The sequence below is a fragment of the Leopardus geoffroyi genome, chromosome B1, assembly GCF_018350155.1.
Source record: "Leopardus geoffroyi isolate Oge1 chromosome B1, O.geoffroyi_Oge1_pat1.0, whole genome shotgun sequence".
NCBI lineage: Eukaryota > Metazoa > Chordata > Mammalia > Carnivora > Felidae > Leopardus > Leopardus geoffroyi.
This window is the reverse complement of record NC_059327.1, coordinates 189,939,395-189,950,926: the sequence shown is the minus strand read 5'-3', so window position 1 is coordinate 189,950,926 and position 11,532 is coordinate 189,939,395. Positions and strand designations below refer to the sequence as shown.

At 36.0% G+C, this 11,532-nt stretch overlaps 1 long non-coding RNA gene across 2 annotated transcripts in view; it reads right to left on the bottom strand.

Annotated features, from left to right (window-relative positions):
• Window positions 1-6,037: 6,037 nt before the first annotated feature.
• The window catches only part of LOC123596127, a 76,402-nt gene continuing 70,907 nt past the window's right edge, over window positions 6,038-11,532 (bottom strand). For both annotated transcript variants that reach the window (XR_006711547.1, XR_006711548.1), the window contains one exon: window positions 6,038-6,236. This is a non-coding gene — a long non-coding RNA (uncharacterized LOC123596127). The remainder of the gene's footprint in view (window positions 6,237-11,532) is intronic.

Genomic DNA, 11,532 nt, shown 5'->3' with positions numbered 1-11,532 from the left:
AGCAGGCTCTCACAAGCGTGAGATCATGACCTGAGCTGAAATCAGGAGTCTGACACTTAACTGGCTGAACCACCCATGCTCTCCTAGAAACTCTTTCTTCTATAGATGTTATGCCAGTATACCACACAAGTGTTTCAGAATAATTTATTGAGATATTAAATCGTGTTTTGTTTTGTAGCTGTGGAATAATCAGGAATACAGGCTTTCCTTGCTGTCCCAAAATAAAGCATTCCTGGGAAAACTTTTGTAAGCTGAAATGGTAGACCTAAGTTTTTAAAAGTTGGCATTATACACCTTTACTTGTACAGAAAACCTACATTAGTTCAGTAAGGGCTTTTTTATTTATTTATTTTTTAACGTGCATTTATTTTTGAGACACAGAGAGACATAGTGTGAGCGAGGAAGGGGCAGAGAGAGAATACGAAGCAGGCTTCAGGCTCTGAGCTGTCAGCACAGATCCTGACACGGGCTCGAACTCACAAACTGTGAGATCATGACTTGTGACGAAGTCTGACGCACAACCGACTGAACCACCCAGGCGCCCCAGGGCTTTTCTCCTACAAACAAAAATTATCCGGATTTCCTTCAGTTAGCACAAACAGCTACTAATGTAGGTCTTTGGTAAAAGCAAAGTGGTATAATGTGAACTTTCTGAAAGCAGGAGATACCTGTAATAAGAATTACGTTTCCATTCGCTCCTTACATACATTCAAGGACTGTTAAGTCCTGGAGACTTCCCCTCCAGCCACATTTACAAGGTTTGGTTTTTCAAAGAGAAGTAAATTATACTAGGCGCAGGGTGGAGAGAAGCCCTCGAGTTTGGATAGTAGGAGGCTGGGTTGGCAGAAGTTGGCAGGCAGCTTCCAAGGCAGATGGAGGTAGAAAGATTTGGTCCCTGTTTGTGCTTTTTTAATGGTGGTGACAGTTGGGTAAGGGTTACATGGTGGAGATCCATATCACCCTAAAGTTTCTAATAAGTTGTCGTATAGACACTGAAGTTCATGGAGCCCAAGGGCCATCGCGCTGAGAGCTCCAGGAAAGATCTCCCATCCCACTTTGGCAAAGGGGAGGGGGAGCAGAATGGACCCCAGGGCACCTCGGCAGTGCACACAATGAAGTGAAGACTGAAGCCTCTTCTCTTATTTTCTAAACACCACAAATACCTCATCCCGATTGTGACTTAAAGGAGGTGAAAGGTGAGGTCAAGAGGTCCCCCAAAGCCCAAATTAGGTTAAATTGATCCCCCTTCTAGCAAAGTGAAAGCTGGGAATAAGATTTAAGTTTTGAAAGTGTTACCACATTTTTATTCTCCAGAGCATTAAAAGAGTACAATTCATATTTAATGCATCCCATGAAAAGTTTTCCTATAAAACATTTTATTTCCAATATTCATATGTTTGACATTCTCCAGAGGACTACATTTGAGACCTCCAGGTCTTATAAAAATCCTTTGGTCTAATTGAGGCTGATTCTACATTTTGCTGTCTACATTTTGTGGGCTATTTATTTATTTATTTATAAAATGAAAATAACATAGTCCTTTCATTAATGAAAAGCATCCTCAATCAACACCAACTATCTTGATCTCAGTGTTTGAAAAGAACCTGGCACATGGTAGGTGTTCAGTAAATAACTAATGAATGAGCCCTGTGCCACTGTCATTTCTGTTTCTCCTACGATGAAACTGAGCCAACACAGTTAACTGACTTTTACAGATTTTACAGACAATGTCAACGTCAGAATTAAATTGCAGATCTGATTCAAATGTCTTTTTCTTGGCATGAGACCACTATGTCTCAAACGCTGGGCTAGAATCCACCGGTGGGTCTCAAAGTCAATATAATTGGTCAGGATTGGCATTTTTAAAATGAAATAGAAGAGAAAAAATGACAGAATGGCAGGCATAGCTCAGCATAGAGTAATGTAGGCTAGAAGACAGCACAAAGCAAAACAAAATAAAAGAAAATCTAGTGTTTGCATAATAACGGCTAACTAGTGCTTTGTAAAACTTGTGCATATATTGTGTGAATAGGGAAAATGCTCTTTTTGCCTGGAGCCATGGCCTAAAATGTTAGAAAGCCAATAAATGAGTCCACTTGTTTTCCCAAATCGCTTTTTAACATTTGCCAGAAGAAAATATCCCTTTCAACCTGACTTTTCTGACTCTATCCCCTTTAAGTCATTTTAATCATGAAATTTTCTACATTTATTGAAAGTTATGAAAACAATATTAGAGATACTTATGCACAAATACATGTTAACCTGTATTTCCTCTCTGCCCTCCCCTCCTCTCCTTTCCTCTCCTCTTCTCTTCCCTCCTTCCTTGACTCCACACATCTCTCTCAAGGAACACAATGTTACGGATTTAGCTAAGGCTCCACTCTGTCCTTATTATAAATAAAGTAGGTATACATTGTCCCCAGATGTAATTACGTAATTTTACCACAGATTTATCCATTCATAATTCATTTATGCACTGTTTTATACATAGGAATCATTAGTTACTTCTTTCCCTTAGCTTAAGTTTTTGAGATGTATCCATTTGCCCTGTGAAAGATTGTTATGTTATTTTAAACAGGCAGTATTACAATGAATATTTTCACACACATTCTCTGTGCACATGTGCTATGAGAATTTCTAGATATCTAGATACCTAGAAGTGGAATTCTTCTGCCTGAGTAGGTTATGGTCATGGTCAAGGCTCCTAGGTTTGAAAAAGTGATTATTACCAATTTACATTTGTGCCACAAAATACGATAGTTTTTTGTACCTATATCATTGACAGTATTTGAAGCTATTGGACTTATTTATAGTAACCATCTGTTGGATAATGGACTATTTACTTAATTTTAATTTTGCTCATTATTAGTGATGTTGACCATCTTTCTATGCGCAAAAATGGTTTATCGGCCATTCCTGCTTCTTTCTCTGTATATTATGGGCTGCCTTTTTTTTTTGTGGGGAAGGCTAGTGGTGTTCTTTTTCTTTTTGATTGGTAGAAATTCTTTATATATTGTGATTACTAACCTTACTTGTGAACATTATGAGCCCCTTCTCCAGTCTAACATTTCTTTCAACTTCATGGTAGGTTTCATTGCATAAGTTTATTATTATTGTTGCTGTTACTTTAATGTAATCAAAATACCAATCTATTACTTTATATATTATATTTTTTCTTTGAAATAATTTCTCATTCTAAACATATAAATATAGCTTTTGCATTGTATTTCACATTTTTTTTATAATTTTGATTCCCATGACATCTTTAATGCATATGAAATATATTTGTATGTCTGCAGTGATATGAGAATTTGGTTTAATGTTCTATTTGAATAGTTTATTGTCTCAGCATTCTTTAGAAATTGTCGATCCCTCTGACATGGTTTCTAATGCTATATTTTAATTCATGTACCAAACACTGATATGAATTTTGGGTCTTTAAAACTCCATTTTGTTTCTTTCCTCTGGCTTTTTATACATGCACAAATAGCACCTTACTTTAATTATATAGGTTTTAACAACTTAGAATCTGATGAACCATATCCCCCCTTCCTTTTCCTTAAGTATTTCTTATCTATTTTTAGGCTTTTCCCCTTATATTTGAAGTTTATAATCACTTTTTCAGGTTTTATGAGAAACTTTTGGTGTATTTTGATTGAAACTGAAATGATCTCTACAGTAATTAGATGATAATTCTCATGTTTATAATTTTGAGAGTTTTCTTCCAAGAAAATGGCCTAATTCTCCATTAACTTAGGGCTTTTGTCTTTCAATTTTTATGTTTGATTAGCTTCATTCCTCATAACCTTATGGTTTTGACGCTATTATAAATGATGTGGTTGATTCCTTACACTTTATACATTTTGTAATTGCTTATTACTTGTGCACAGAATTACGAGAGATTTTTGTATATTTTTCTTATGTTCTCTAAACTTGCAGAATTATTTTATTAATTATAACCAATGTATCCATACAATTTTATGGATTTCTGATTTAACAATCATAGTTTGTAAACAATAATTTGATATTTTCTTATTTGGAACTTTACATCTGTGATTTCGATGCCTTCTGTTAATGTGTTCACTAATTTGTCTATTACAATTCGAATAATGGCAGAGATAGGGGGTATCTTCTCTTCTATCCCTGGTGTTAACAGAATTGTATCAATTTTTTCTGCCATTATGAGATGATTATATGATTTTTCTCTTTTAATTCAATAGGATGAGTCACAGAAATATGCCTTCTAATATTGATTATTGCCTTATATGATTATATTCATTTTATTTCCAAAATACTCTGAATTTGGTTTGTTTATTAACTACCTAATACTGTGTAACAAATGACCATGAACATAATGGCTTTAAACAGCACTGTTAATTATCTCATACTTTCCATTTCTATGAGTCAGTCCAGATATAAGTTGAGCCCTCTGGTCTGGGTCTTATCAGGCAGAAGTCAAGGTGTTAGGGCTATGACCTCAGCTTGGGCTTGGGGTTCTCTGTCAAACTCCTTGGGCATTGTCAGAATTCATTTCTCTGTGATTATAAGAGTGATGTCTCACTTTTCCTCTACCTGTTGGCTGGAGCCAATGTTAGTTCTTTGAGACTTACTTACCCAAGACAGCCGGAGACTCACCGAAGACCTCACCTGATTAGATCAGGTCCACCTGGGATGATCTGCCTTTTTTTTTTTTTTTCAACGTTTATTTATTTTTGGGACAGAGAGAGACAGAGCATGAACAGGGGAGGGGCAGAGAGAGCGGGAGACACAGAATCGGAAACAGGCTCCAGGCTCTGAGCCATCAGCCCAGAGCCTGACGCGGGGCTCGAACTCACGGACCGCGAGATTGTGACCTGGCTGAAGTCGGACGCTTAACCGACTGCGCCACCCAGGCACCCCGATCTGCCTTTTGATTAACTCAAAGTAAATCGATTAGGGACTTTATATCTGCAAAATTCTGTTATCACCACCATGTGTTGTTACATAGCATGGGAATGGTAGCTCATCGTATTTGCAGAATGCGCACGCACTCATGGGGAGAAATTAAAAGAAGAGGAGAATCTTGTGGGCCATTTTTAAATGCTCACCACAGTTTCCTAACATTATTTATGGATTTTCCTACCATGTTTGTGAGTGAGATTGGCATATCATTTTCCATTTTCTACGGACCTGGTCTTGTTGGAGTGTAAAATTAATCGTAATCATTATCATATTAGGGAGTATGGACACTTGCTTTATTCTCTTGATATATGCTTTAATATGTGCATTAAGGTTTAAAATTTTCAAAGTATCACTCCAGCTGCAATTAACCACTTTCTCTTATTCCCCCCGAGTCCATCTTCTAGCTCTCTGATATATTAGCTCCAAATTGGTAGGAATGATAGAGATATTATTCCAAAACACCTAGTTCCCTCAGTCACTGTTTCTGTCAGTCTCCAATAAGGAGACATAATACATGTGTGGTAAAATGTCAAGATCATGAGATGGGAAATTAGGAGACTAGATTTTAGTTTCAAATTCACCCCTGGTCACCATTATATTGGTGCTAATTAAATCACTTTCTAATTTCTGTTGGAAGACAACGCCCAATGAATACTTTCATGTTTCTGCATGCTGTGGGCCTTCTGAACAAAAAGCATTGGCAAATTTTGCTGAACAATGATTGAATGACTAATATGCATAGATGTTATGGGTAGTATATTGCTTCAGAGAAGGAAGACAATGGAAAATGAAGAGAAATGGAGAATAAGAAAGAGAAAGAAAGGGAAGGACAAAAGAATATCCAGTTTCAGTCATCAGCACCAAGATGCCAAGGGGAAGGAGAAACATGGATATGGGTATTGAAGTCTTTCACACCCAAGATCCCGATTTTTTTAAAGCCTTCAAACATGATTCTCATTTGCTTTGCCTACCTGTCTCTTTTTCCTGAGATCACAAGTTATCAAAGTTCTGTCTAAGGAACCCACCCTATTAAACACTGTGAGAGACACACATTGCCTTCTTCCTTTAGTTATCTAACAAAACTCTGTCGTTTTATGATGAAAAGAAGTTTATTACTTACATTTTTCTACAAAGTCTTGTTTGACAATGAAACGTGGAGGAAAAAAATGGACTAATTTGAAGGTGTGAAGACATAGCCGGAAAAGAACTACTGACCAGCATTTTGGAGTTCGAGCAATGCGTAAACATTTCAACTAGTTTGGATTTCATGGTCCCCATCCACCACTGCTTGACTCCTAGAAGAGAGGACAATTTTTTTAAATTCCCTAATAGTATAGTGAGCCAAATCAAAAGTCTAATACTTAGAGAAATTAGTTTGCATTTATCTTTCTCTATATTTTTTCTTCTGAACATCTTAGCCTAAATATATAGTTTTAGTCTGACATAAAGCTTATTTTGTTACTCAAGTTATTATATAGGATTGAGCTTTGTGGTTTGGTTTGCTAAACCTATGGTTGAAAACTAAACATTTCTGGAAAAAAAAATGGATAAGAATATCTTATATTTATTGAACATAGCCAAGAAAATTATTTTTAATAACTGAACCACAGATGGGACGCCATCTGTCAACATATGGCATTGGCTCTTAAAGCAATGTTTACATCTGGGGGATATGACGCTTTCTTTGAGAGAACAAGAGGCATTATTGGACTAAACATGAAGAAGAGTGATTTTAGATTCATGAATATTGTAAGTTTGCTAAGGATAGAATCAGAGTGTTTATATGCATACAGTTTTCATACACTTGGGTAGATAAAAAGAAAGAAAATCTGTCCATTGAAATTCTGTTATAATAATAGAAAATAATTGTAATTTTGAAATTGTTGGGTTTTTTTTCCCCCATGACAGGGAAAACTATTGATATGAAATGATAAGATCACCAAATTTATAAGTTTTTGTATATTCATTTTGACTCTAAAAGTTCCCCGTAAAGATACTAATATAGCATTTTAATTTATTAAAATCTCAAATATCAACTTTATTTTTTCCAAAAACATGTACAAAAGAAGTAATCTTGTTCCTTAAGTTTCAATAACTTCAAAAATTTTATCTGATAAAATTTTGTCTGTTTTACTATATGTAAATATTCTTATTTTTAATCACCTTTGCATTTTGAAACATAATTGGAATGTGCTTTTGTTAGTTTTTATTAGAAAATCACTAAACATATATTTTTTAATTTTTTTTTTTTTTTTTTTGAGAGAGACAGAGACAGAGCACGAGAAGGGAAAGGGAAGAGACAGAAAGACACACACAGAATCTGCAGCAGGCTCCAGGCTCTGAGCTGTCAGCACAGAGCCTGACGTGGGGCTCAAACCCACGAACCATGAGATCATGACCTGAGCCTAAGTCAGATGCTTAACCGCCTGAGCCACCCAGGTGCCCCAAACATATTTTTTAAATTACCATCCCACAGATTTTCTCTTTACTTCCACCTAACATAAGAAAAATTTGGTATCTATTATATTTACAAATTATTGAAATTGCAAAACTCCAGTAAAAAGAGATTATGAACAAATATTCAATAATAACGATAACAACAATAATATTGACAACTACGCTTTCAGAGCATTCTTTATGTAGCAGACTATGGGACTTACAAAGCACTCTCTTAAATCTTGAAAAGAACACCTCCCCCAATTATAACTTTCCCCTAGTTACAGTTGCAACGTGGGTTTAATGAAGTTAAGTAACAGGTCAAACATCACAGAACCTGTACTCAGCAGCATCTGACCCATAGTCTTTCTGCTGTACAGAGCTGAGTCTCTTGTATGGGAGAATTTCACAGGTAAGCAGACATTTAATATTTGATTGTTCAAAGGGGGGCAAGACCAGCTGCACTGGTTATTACAGTATAAATTGCAATCACAATGAAGTACCAATTTCTACTTACCAAGCTGAACGTTTATTTCTTTTTTTTTTTTTTTTTAATGTTTTCATTTATTTTTGAGAGAGAGTGGGCACGCATACACACACACACACACACACACACACACACACACACACACACACACGGTGGGGAAGGGCAGAGGGAGAAGGAGGCAGAGATCTGAAGTGGGCTGTGCCCTGACAACAGAGCTCAGACTCACAAACAGATCATGACGAACCTGCAATCATGACCTGAGCCAGTCACACGTGTAACTGACTGAGCCACCCAGGAGCCCCCAAGCCAAACTTTTAAAGTTTATTGTCATCAGAAATTAGAGAAACGGTTATAATCAAATACTTCAGATGTGGTTGTATATGTATAATGTACTATGAAAATACCAGTCAAGATCCCCAAAATGTTCAAGAATTTTGATCTTTTACTTTTGATCTGAAGTTTTTAGTAATCTAGCATATTAAGGAAGCTAAATTGTTGGAAACTTTCTCTGCAGCAGAATGCATCTAAGAAGACAGAGGTGATAAGATAAATTATCTTCAGTAAAAAGATGGTCAAATCTTATTATATAATACATACTTAACAAGTTCCTTGTTGTAAGAAATACATTGATAAGATAATTATATAAATATAGCAATACAGAAGAGACATGATATCACAGGCTTCTGAATTGGTTCTTTTTTAGAAAATTTCCTTACTTATCTTCTGAAACTCAGTTTTCCCACTTATAAAATGGAGACAGTAATAGAAGAATCCCCATTGTATTGATGTGTATTAAATTATTTAATATATTTAATATGTTTAGATAATTACCTAGAACATAACTAATGCTCAGTAAATGGGATTTTTATTATGTAAAATTAATTATAGAAAAGAATAAAAAAGGGGCGCCTGGGTGGCGCAGTCGGTTAAGCGTCCGACTTCAGCTCAGGTCACGATCTTGCGGTCGGTGAGTTCGAGCCCCGCGTCAGGCTCTGGGCTGATGGCTCAGAGCCTGGAGCCTGCTTCCAATTCTGTGTCTCCTTCTTTCTCTGCCCCTCCCCCCTTCATGCTCTGTCTCTCTCTGTCTCAAAAATAAATAAAAACGTTAAAAAAATGTTAAAAAAAGAAAAGAATAAAAAATATGATCAAAAGTATTACAGCAATTATACGAGCAAGGAGGCAGAAAGGAAAATTTTTATCTGTTCAGTAATTATTTTATGGTGAATGTATTTTTTTTTAGACTTCCAGGGACATCTAAGATTATGATTAGTTAAGTTTTTAAATTAAAAAAAAAAAATCTACCCTAAAAAGCCACTCTGGAAAGAAAATATTTGGGGAAGAAGATTCTAAATGTCCAAAAGAGAAAAACTGAAATATGATTAATTTTTTTCAACATATTGTTTTTGATGACAGAATAAAATTTCCTTAATGAAAAAACAAACAAAAATCTCTCTTTGCATTAACTGTATTGTTGGCACAAAGCACGAGGTACCATACATTCAGTTCTGTTTTTAAAAGAAAAATCAAATGTAGATATCTGCTACCTTACATCATGATTTTTTAAATCCAAGAAAATAACTATCTCAAAATGGTGTTTGGGTTATGTATGTGAGTATGTGGGTACATAAGCACTTCTGTGGTCAGTGAGTTGAGATATCACTAAACTTACAATAATGCCAGAGATCTGGGAATTGCCAATAAAAGATTATTTTTCACCTACAAATTCAATCAAACCATACCACAGAAAAATCACAGGCACATTTTTGATACTAAGTTTCATTAAGACCTCTGAATAATTTCTCTGAATCAAGGGACACCAAAGTTTCACTGCTGTAGAGATTGGCCACATCAGAATCATATATGGGCATTAGTTAAAAATAGAGACTCTTTGATCACTTTTGCATGAGTCAGACAATGTATCCCAGGAATGCTTATGCTTAGCATAGATTCAAGGTGATTGTGATGTGTGAGGCACTCATTGGTCAGGTCAAGTTTCTAGCTCTCAAAGGCTTTTTCTCTTTTTCCTCTGGGTTTCTGATGCAGAGGACAGAATCCATTCAAGCTAGTTTGAACAAAGGGAGATTTATCACTGGGTGTTGAATGACTTTCTTGGGAAGCAAGATAAAATAGATAAGAGGAACAACTCCCAACTTGACAACAAATCTAGAACAACATCCTGTTTCTGCCTCTTCTAACATCAGGAGCTTCCAGAGAAGGAAGCTGCTAAATCAGGACACTGACGTGACAGCTTCCAGTTCCCTAACCACGCCACCTCCACCAGTCACACAAGCAAGATGGACGCCCCGCCACCCACTTTTCTCTCCACTTGACCTTAGGTCTGTATTCAAATCTTACACAGTGGTGTTGGATTAATGGGCATACAGAAACTTGGTGAAAATGAGTCAGGAAATTTCAGGTTTTTAGCCTCTCCAGTCCAAGAGGAAAATGTAGAAAAAAGTTGGCAAAAAATAATGAGGTGGACAATTTATTACAATTGTGACAATAATCCAGGTTCTCTAGTCAAATCTAAATTTAATTGGTTGGAAACAAGATTATTCAGAAAATGATTAAACTTTATAGCATGAAGCTGTAGCATTGTCTCTCTCTCTCGTTCTCTCTCTCTCTCTCTTTCTTTTTGTGATTGATACCCCCATTCCTGTGAAACATCAGATCATTTCCTGTGGGCCTCGTAATAACATGTGTCACTTTCTACTATGTTCTATGGATATCAGTTATTTTCCTTACCATCCCAGAAAAAAATCCATACATCCTTTACAGTCAGATTTAATTGTATATGCTCCAAATTCAGTGTAGTTCTTTGCAAGATAACGTGCTTATTCTCAAAAATCAGTTTCTCCAGAAGTGCATGTGATTTTCACATTCTTATTATTTATGCTGCTATGAGTTTGAAGAAATAAATGGACAAATGTTTCAACTTTGACTACTCTCAGTTGTTTTAAAGCATTGTGGAATTATATTTTTATATAATTTAGAGATATTCAGATTTGATATGATATATGTGTGTGTCAGTCTACAGCCAAACATAACATTGCATGCCAAGTTCAGAAGAGTCAATTTCACAATAGACATTTGTTACTACTCTTTCCAGAATACATGTCTCTTTCTTCCAAAAGTAGCTGGTCTTCACTTTCCTCTTGAATCAGATTATGACCATGGACCATGCAAAAATTATAACTATTAATTTGCATGCACCTAATTTGCCCCACCAATCTCTCTCATTCTTAGTACTTGGAGAAACCTACTGCTGGATAAATCCAACTTTCTACCCATTCTGTACTTGTATTTTCCTAGTAGAAAGTGCCTGGAGGAAAACACGACTGTGCTGTTTGATGTATTGATGACCCACCAGGGCTCTCACAAACACCCAATGATACTGGTATATTTGCTGGGGCCAGTCATTGTCCCACTACCCAGCAACAATTTCGTACATTTTGTCTCTCCTGCAACCTTCAGCCTGTATTGCCACATCTTCATTTTCATTTACTATGTTTCCTACAGCAGTACGAATACTGAAGCTATAAGGATAAAACTTCCAGACCCCAACCATACATTCACCCACCTATCTGCATCTGTTCATTTATCCTACCTTGTCCTTTGAGCATGTTATTACAGATGTACTATCCATATTCTTATCTAAGCCAACTCCT